We start from the raw sequence: 9,376 nt of genomic DNA on the forward strand, positions 1-9,376 counted from the left end.
GGTCCTACCAGACCGTGGGGACGATACGGGCCTCAATACAGCAATACCCCGTTTTACGCCATTTCGACCTACGTCACATCCGACTTTACGCCACTCTTCTAGAGTAAATTTCAGTTCAGCGAACGTCATTATGTGCGACTTTACGTCACTCCTACATCATAATAGGAGGACGTGAAAAAAATTAATTTTTCCTTAAAAATATATTTAAAATAAATAAAATAGTACATAAATTAACAATAAAAGAAGCTAAAAAAAATTTAAAATACAATAAAAAGCACATAAAAAATATTTTTAAAATGTACGTACAGTGTACTGTACATACGCGTAGCTGCTGGTTCTCATTCAAAACAAAGGCGACGCCATATGCATTTTGTCCTGTGCTGTGGTCGCGTGCTTGCTTTGCCTTTCGCTGGTATTTTTGTGATTATTCCTTTACTGTGTAAAGGTTCCTTTACTGTGTAAAACAACCAACGTAACGTGGCAACGGCGAAACATGACGACAATGCCGGCTCGAACGTGGCAGACGTCACGTCACGTCACCGTGCAGAGTGTGCAGTGTCCGCGACGAGGTCAGGCCCCATGGCCCATGGCCCATGTGAAACGAACCGTGATTTGTGCCAACGCTTTATTGATGCAGGCATGAACAAAGTATGGCACCTACGGCCAAACTCTGGTGTAGGGTGGAAGACTGTGGAAGAAATTTCAAATATGACAGGAATTTGGTCCAAGAGGACAATCGGCATAATATTGAGTAAAGTCATACAAAAAGGTCATCAGCTACGGGTATTATGGACTCAGAATACACATGGACATCCTGATGAGTCATATTTCCCTAAACTGATTTTTGACTGCTTCCCCAGAGAACTTCCACCTGTTAGCAGAGGGACAAATGAATTGCAAGCTGCTAGCAGGTCCCGGTGTTTACCCCGGTTTAGAATAGGTACACCGTATCCCTGCGCATCGTAAGAGGCGACTAAGGGTTTTTTTTTTGGTTTTTTTTGTATACTGAATCGAGGCTCGTGAAAGAGCTAAATTAGGGACACGCAACACCTATACATGCTCTTGCTGCTATACATGCTCTTGCTGCTTGCTTGCTGGGTTGGCATCAGGAAGGGCATCCGGCCATAAAAACATTGCCTCAAACAGGGAACCATGATTGTCATGGGGCCCGCAAGGCTAACCCCCGCTCTAGCGGGTAAAATGGCCTTAAAAAACGATCATTCATTCATTCATTCATAGCAGCAAGAGCATGTATAGGTGTTGCGTGTCCCTAATTCTCGGTGTTTCTCCATTAAACGGAGTAGCACGCTGGAAGAGACTACTCCCTGCCGGGCCCCCCACTGAACCTGTATGGGAAGCGATGTATTGTAAGCAAATCACCAAAAGAACAGGGGATCTCCAGTGGCGCATTGCCCACTGGATAATCCCATGCAATACATATGTGAGGAATTTTGCCCCAATATCTGCATGCTGCCCCTTTTGCTCTGTAAATGAGGATGTATTTCATTTTTTTCATTGGCTGTGAAAGACTTTTTCCATTATTTAACTGGTTGAACTTTGTGTCACACAAATTGAATTTCAGATTTACTTTTCGTTCCTTTATTTTTGGGTTCAAAAAGAAATGTACACAAGACAAAAAATATGAACTGTTGTGTTTTTTTGTAGCAACAGCAAAAATCTCAGTTCCTTTCACAAAGCTCGGAACAAGTGTGTGTCTAACCTCAGGAGAGCCAGGAAGCACTCTCTGTCCACTCTCAAGACTGAACTCTTAAACCTGTCTCCTTCCTCCAAATCCTGGTGGCGTCTTGTCAAATCTGTTTCTGGTGTTTGTTCCCCCTCCATCCCCTCCCTTACCTTAAATGGCTACACAGCTGACTCCGCATGTGAAAAAGCCGAATGCTTCAACTCTGCGTTTGCCTCAAAACCTTGTGTCCCAAACCCATCTCTCTCTGTACCCACCGTACCCAGTCGAACCCAGCTGCTCCTGGACTCTGTGTCTCCTCCTGAACAAGGTGGAGAAGTTTCTGTCAAACCTCGACTCCTTCAAATTCCGTTTTTTTCCCTGAAAGTCCCTGTAATGTCCATCTTGTTTATTCAGGGTATTCTGCCCAAGCCCACTCTCTTCCACAGATCTCCCGATGTCCCTGCTCCCTACTATTGTTGTGCTTCCCTCTTTCTCCCAATCTTGTCTCCTGCTCCTTTTATTACATGTTATTTGTGTCAGCTCTTATATGAGCCTCGACTAATTATACTAAAAAAAATGACATGTTTTTTCTCACTTCTTTCTCTGTTGTCATCCACATGCCCTTCTACTTACATTCTCACATTACCCAATTCCCTAACATTCCCCACAATATCTTTCTCACATTTCCCAATATTATCTTCTCGTTTGTCCTTGTTCACTACCATGTCTTATTGTGTTACTCTCGTTCTCATTGTCACTCATCACTTACCCAGTGCCCTTCCTTAAACAATTATATTTACTCCCGCCAGGGAGTAATGCATTCGATCGTGTCCGTGTGTGTGTGTGTGTGTGTGTGTGTGTGTGTGTGTGTGTGTGTGTGTGTGTGTGTGTGTGTGTGTGTGTGTGTGCACGTGTGTGTGTGTTCGTGTGTTTGTGAACAAGATATCTGGAAAAGTTCTGAACGGATTTGGATGAAAGTTGGTGGGATGATTGCCCTTGGGATAAGGAAGAATTGATTACTTTTTGGTGAAGCTCAGGATATTATTCTGGATCCAGGAATTTTTTGGGGAAATTTTTTTGGGAAAGATTTTTTTCTGTTTTACTGCATTAAAGCTTTTATTTTTATTCTTAAATGATGTTTTCTCCTCTAATTCCGAGATATATCAAAATTAGTTCTCTGACAGTTAGGGCTTACTTTCTTTTTCATTTATTGTTTTGGGGAGAGGGGATGTTAAACAAAACGTATTATTCCAACTAAACCCACGGCGGGAGTCTGCGCTCTACTGAGTGGCGTTCTAGTTTTGTCCTGTGGCACAGCGATCAAGGACTGACATAACAAATCAAATTCTGGGCCGATTACATCCAGACTTGCTACATAGAATCAGCATGACCACAATTAACGTAAAGAGGTGTTTTTATCTTTGCCGGTGGTGTTGGGTGAGGTAGAGAGAGGAGGCGCCAATTCTCTATGTAAATGTGTATCGTGTCGCGCCACCTTCAGGTGGGAGAGGGTATTACAAGTCCCAACCTTTACAGCATTCCTGTCCCAACGTTTTCCAGTGCAGTGAAGGGTATTGAATTATAAACAGTTGGAATGTTTTTGCTTCATGCAGGTAACTTGGGGCGTTTTTTTTCTGGGAGTGATTGAGGCAGCTGTCAGTTTCCTATACACCACCCAAATACAGGCATGCTTGGAACAAGATCACCTTTCGGGTGGGTACTCTGCTGGTAGATAAGCAGGTACTCTGCTGTTAAATTAACTGGAAGATAAGAGGAGGAAATCAAAAACAATGAAAGTATGGGATGTTTCGGAGGATGCATCCATTGGAGGTCATCGGGATCATTTTACTTTCTGAAGCTTGAGCTTCCACGCGACTTATAATCCAACCACAATATTAATACTGTACACCTTTTTACTCTACTCAAGGCATGTCCACTGAAGGTGGACCGAGGTTATATTTTCATCCAAGTCTGTTTGTTTGTTTGTCTGTGACCAAGATATCCCAAAAAGTTGGGGACGGATTCGGACGAATCTTGGTGGAAATGTTGGGTGTGTGACAAGGAGGAATCGATTAGATTTTGGTGAAGATCCGGATACAGATCCGGCCTATCAGTGGGATACAAAACGTTACCTGTTCAGTCTGGCGGAGGTATGCGCTCTACCGAGTGCCCTTCTAATTTGTGGCATGCTACAAGATGGATGAGAAAGGAAACAGTTGTAAAACGTTGCTTTTTCCACCATGTTCTTGGTATAACCACCGTTTAGAGGCCATTTTTCCCCGCAAAGCGGGGGTTGGCCTTTTCGGGGACCGTGGTAGTTGTTGTTTTTTGGTCCCCTTTTTGAAGCAATGTTTTACGGCCGGATGCCCTTCCTGACGCCAACCCTTTTTGCCGCCTTCAACGACAAACAGGGAATTACCAGTGAACGGCGGGAGTTCGCATGGGCTTCCCAGGTGACACTCAATTAGCCGACCTCGGAAGGATGACAGGCTGAGTCAACCCCCCTGGCATTAATTCGGCGATCGACCGAGATTCGAACCCAGGATCCTAGGTATCTTAAGCCGGCACCCTAGCCGCTAGCCCAACACCAAGGATTATCCTAACCAATAACCAAACCAATAACCCTAACCCTAACCCTAACCCTAACCCTAACCCTAACCCTAACCCTAACCCTAACCCTAACCCTAACCCTAACCCTAATGTTCTTGGTATGAAACTATAAAATGGAAAAATAACCATGATATTGGTGATGAATGACAATACAGAAAGGAAGACACCGCCCAACCAACCAGACACCCACAACAAGGAAACTTCATTCCAAACGTTTATACGAGTAGTATCAAATACATTTGTGATATAAACCTGCTGCAAAACAATTTCAACAAGATTTCGAATTATGATTGTAATCGATGTGTGTGAGTGTCAGTCTGCATCAGCGGACGAGTTAGACAATGTATTTTATGGACTGAAAGTCGGTGAGAGTTCAGTTTGGAAACTGTCGTGGGAATACTGGAGACGTGAGATGTACCATAGGCAACGTTTGGTGTTTGGCAACGCCGAACTAAGCAAGTGTTGATCATTCGGTGCCAGGAACTTGCTGTACAATGATGTCAGACGTGCTGTGCCTATTCTCCAATACAAATGTCCTCTGGACAATTGGAGACCATTCATCTCAGCTTTACTCAGACTTGTTAAATAACTCTTTTTATGTTCCTAATAACGCCTGCCATATATCCACGTTCATAACACTATCGATCATCTTGTACACACCATCAGTTCGATAATATATAGTACGTTTATAGGGTCTGCTGCTGGAATTTAAGCCCCCTTAGCACCACATGTGTTTTATGTCGTTTATAGGACTTTTGAACTATGTATTAAGGACACGTTTTAGGATAAGTTATCTCACGTATGGCATTCGTGAGAGACGGGCCTGGTCTACTTAGGTGTAGAGGTGTTAAGAGGGTCTCATACACACGTTCTCTCTGTGTAACGAGCCGGGAACCTGGTCAGGGGTAAGAGCTGCTCAAAACATGCCTTCTGGCCTTGGGCTGAGCTCAGGGCAGCAAAAAAAACCTGGTGTTGGCTTAACGGTTAAGTTGGCTGGCTTAAGATATTAGGGTCTTGAGTTTGAAACCCTATCGTGCTGTTGAAATAACACCAGGTGGGTTGACTCAGCCTGTCATCCTTCCGAGGTCGGCAAATTGAGTACCAGCTTACTGGTAACAGAGGCACCACATCAGCAGCACTTCCAGAAAATTATGCACCCAGCAGCCACAGGCTGCATACAAAACCACAAGGCCAGCAAAAAAGCACGACTTCTGATCTCAGTGGGGGGGGGGTGCCTCCACCTCCGCACAGCCATCGCTAAATTCATGGGCATGCCCCAAGGGCAGAAGCTTGTGACGGTGCAGGCTTTTTATAAAAGCTAGTACCTTGCATGGCGGCTACCTCTTACATTTTCTTGCCTGATCGAGCTCGTCCTCGCAGTGCACCTCAAGGGAGTGCCTGCTCGCCCCCTTCATGCCAGCTCTCCTGCCACCCTCGTCTCCATTCTGCAAGCTTCAGTTTACGGCACTGAAGCACTAAAACTCTCATTTCCAAATGCAGTCACGGGTTTCACGTGGCTCTTTGGCACCAAGGAGGTTAGGTTGCTCATCTGTTAAGTTATTGTGTTTTGTGATCTGTCCTTCATCCAGGATTGTTATTGTCTGTCTTGTGTCCATTTAATCATATATCCTAGGTCATGCAAGCTTGACTGGTTCCTGCCATCTTTCCCACATCAGCTTTTAGTTGATTAACAACCCCTGGAGGGAAGAAAATCCTTAGAATAAGCCCCTTTGGCCATTTGTGCATGTTAGACACATGTGAGAAGCACATAGCCCAACCACACAGGTGGTGTGCCACCCAAATTTAGCCTCAAGCTGGTTGTCCACGCAGGACTTTCATTCCCAGTGTGTGTGCAGTTCCCATCTTAATAATTTGCAGTTCTGGGTGGGGGCTTACATGCACCAGTACTGTACTTAGTACGTCCGGCTTTCCGTTCCATTATTAATCGTTCTCGTCCTTATGTGCACTCTCAGCTGGATGGTCATCAACATCATTTTATGCATTAGTTCCAACACATTTTTTGTAGACCATGTTCGATACAGCATAGCATCGTTTTCCCCTCTCTCACCCACACCGGCTCCCCATTGATTTAGCATCTGCTGTTGTGTGTGTGTTGTTACAGATCCGTCACTTCTACCTGTGTTGTTATTATATACTGTTAGGATTTTTAGTTTCAGGTAATCTTGTTGTTAAGATTTTTGTGTGAAATGGAGATGACTTCAGTAACAGGTAAAAATAAATGTTGTGAAGGAGAAAGGAAAACGCAGCAAAGGAACCGGAGGCTGAGAGAGCTCGAGATGGCAGAGAGAGGAGGAGACAGCTGTGAGTCACATCGAGGCTGCGAGCAGATTTTTTTGATATTGGTCGCGAATGAGTTGAGGTTTCCTGGGGGAGGGATTGCCCGCGACATCCTCACATATTGCAATTGCATTTTCAAACTGCGTCTCAGGTTTTATTACCAAGCATGAGTTATTGTTGGAGAAAAATCAAGCACCTCCATTACAAGCTGATACGCCATTTTGTCCTCGAAGAGTCTGTCTGCTTGGTGCATCTTGTTTTGTCATTGGGATTCCCATATCGACATCATCGTGTGGATTGCCGTTGGTTTACATATCGGCTCAATTCCCATATCAACCTCTCACCTCGTAACTCCTCATCCACAGCCGCGCAAAATACCGGCCTGTTTTACCGTTCTGCACGACCTCCACCTTCAACCAGCGTGGGGATCCATGCACAGACTTTGGGGAATGTTACATTCCACTCACGTTTGGCGTATCGTGAGTTCATTGCTTTGAGAGCATTGGGGAATGATGGTACCATCATATGTATTGTTCATTTGATGCAAGTGACATTTTCATTGTACTTTCTTTAATAGTGTTGTTATTGTGTATGTGAGAGTTCTTAATGCAAGTTCTCGTTTTGTTCTACAATTGCATTGGTGTGGTTTTACCATGGTTTATGAGAACACTCAAAATAACAAATCTGTCTGCCACATGCCCTCTCGAGACTCTGAGGTACACCGTAACCGGGGTTTGGGGAGGTAATATGTAACAGAAATTGGGGGCTCGACCGGGATATAATTCACTGACATTCCCAAATTTGACATTCCCTAACATTCCCAAATTTGACATTCCCTAACATTCCCAAATTTGTCATTCCCTAACATTCCCAAATTTGACATTCCCTAACATTCCCAAATTTGGCATTTTTTGTGTGAAGGTTAACAGGCTTGCTAACTAATAGTCACAATGGTATTTGACATGGAAAATTTTGTGACGTCCCCTAACGAGGCACAGTTCCAGGCGTTAAAAAGATTGGAACTTAGGATGTTAGCCAAATACTGTAACTTGGAGGTCCGAGTCAATATGAAAAAGGCAGAGATTCAGACGTTGGTGGTAGAATATTTAGTGGGAGAGAGAAAATGGGAAGAGGTAGCATTGCATTGGTCACCAGAGGAAAAAGGAAATATGGAGCTCTGGAAAATGGAGATGCAACTGCAGATCCAGTAAAGATTAAAAGAGTTGGAATTGGAAGAGAAGAGGCAGCAACGACAGGAAAGAAAAGCAGAAAAGGAACGAGACCTCGAGGAGAAAAGAGCAGAGGAAAAAGCGAGAGGAAACTTGAAAGCAGCACAGGACAAAATGAAAGTGAGACATGACAAGGCTTCTCAGATAAGAAATTTCAGTCCTGAGGACCGAGTGCTAGTGTTGCTTCCAGTCCCAGGTCATCCGCTATAGGCTAGGTATTTTAGTCCCTATGCCATCGAAAGGAGGGTCAATGAAACGGATTATGTGGTGACAACTCCAGACCGACAGAAAAAGCAGCGTGTCACGTTAACCGACTTAAGAAATATTATGAGAGGAAGCTTGTGGAAAAAATGGCTCCTGTCTCCTGTCGTACCTGTAGTCGGTGTGCAAGAGATTCCAGAGTTTGAGGCCAGTGTGAAGTTCGATAGCATTGATGACCAGGCTTGCCCCAGATTGACGAACACTGAAGTGTTAAGGAACCTAGACCAGAAATTAGGTTATTTGACAAGGGAACAACAAGGACAATTATCCCATCTAATTTCTGAGTTTGCGCATTTGTTCACAGATGTACCTGGTCGTACCGATCTGGTATGTCATGATATTGATGTGGGGGAGACCACTCCCGTGAAACAATACCCCTACCGGAAGAACCCTGTTAAGATGAAATATCTCCAGCATGAGGTTCATCTAGATTGAATTAACCTTGAGGATTCCTGTGCGTTGTTTGGCATTTTTGTTGCTTACGGGATTTTATCAGCCATAGTTTTGATTTGTAGTTGTTGGGTGTGAGTATTACTTTTGGTTGTTAAAGATACTTTTTGTATGGAAAGAAAGTTTTCACCGTGTTCAAACTTTCTTCCTTGAAGGCAGGGAGTGTTACGGACTCGTCACTTCCGCCTGTGTTGTTATTTTCTACTGTTAGGATTTTTAGTTTCAGGTAATGTTGTTGTTAAGATTTTTGTGTGAAATAGAGATGACTTTAGTAACAGATAAAAATACATGTTTGTGAAGAAAGAGGAAAACGCGGCAAAGGAACCAAAAGAGGTTGAGAGCTTGAGATGGGCAGAGAGAGAGGAGACAGCTGTGAGTCACATCGAGGCTGCGAGCGGATTTATTTGATATTGGTCGCGAATGAGTTGAGGTTTCCCGGGGGAGGGATTGCCCGCGACATCATCACATATTGCCATTGCAATTCAACCTGCGTCTCAGGTTTTATTACCAAGCTTGAGTTATTGTTGGGGAAAAATCAAGCGCCTCCATTACAGGCTGATACGCCATTTTGTCCTCGAAGAGTCTGTCGGCTTGGTGCATCTTGTTTTGTCATTGGGATTCCTATATCGACATCATCGTGTGGATCGCCGTTGCTTTACATATCGGCTCAATTCCCATATCAACCTCTCACCTCGTACTTCCTCATCCACAGTCACGCCAATACCTGCCTGTTGTTTTGCCATTCTGGACGACCTCTACCTTCAACCAGCATGGGGATCCGTGCACGGACTTTGGGGAATGTTACATTCCACTCATGCCAGAGCAGCTTCATCGACGCTCGTCA

Source organism: Myxine glutinosa, chromosome 12 (genome assembly GCF_964187855.1).
Source record: "Myxine glutinosa chromosome 12, kmMyxGlut1.1, whole genome shotgun sequence".
Classification (NCBI taxonomy): domain Eukaryota; kingdom Metazoa; phylum Chordata; class Myxini; order Myxiniformes; family Myxinidae; genus Myxine; species Myxine glutinosa.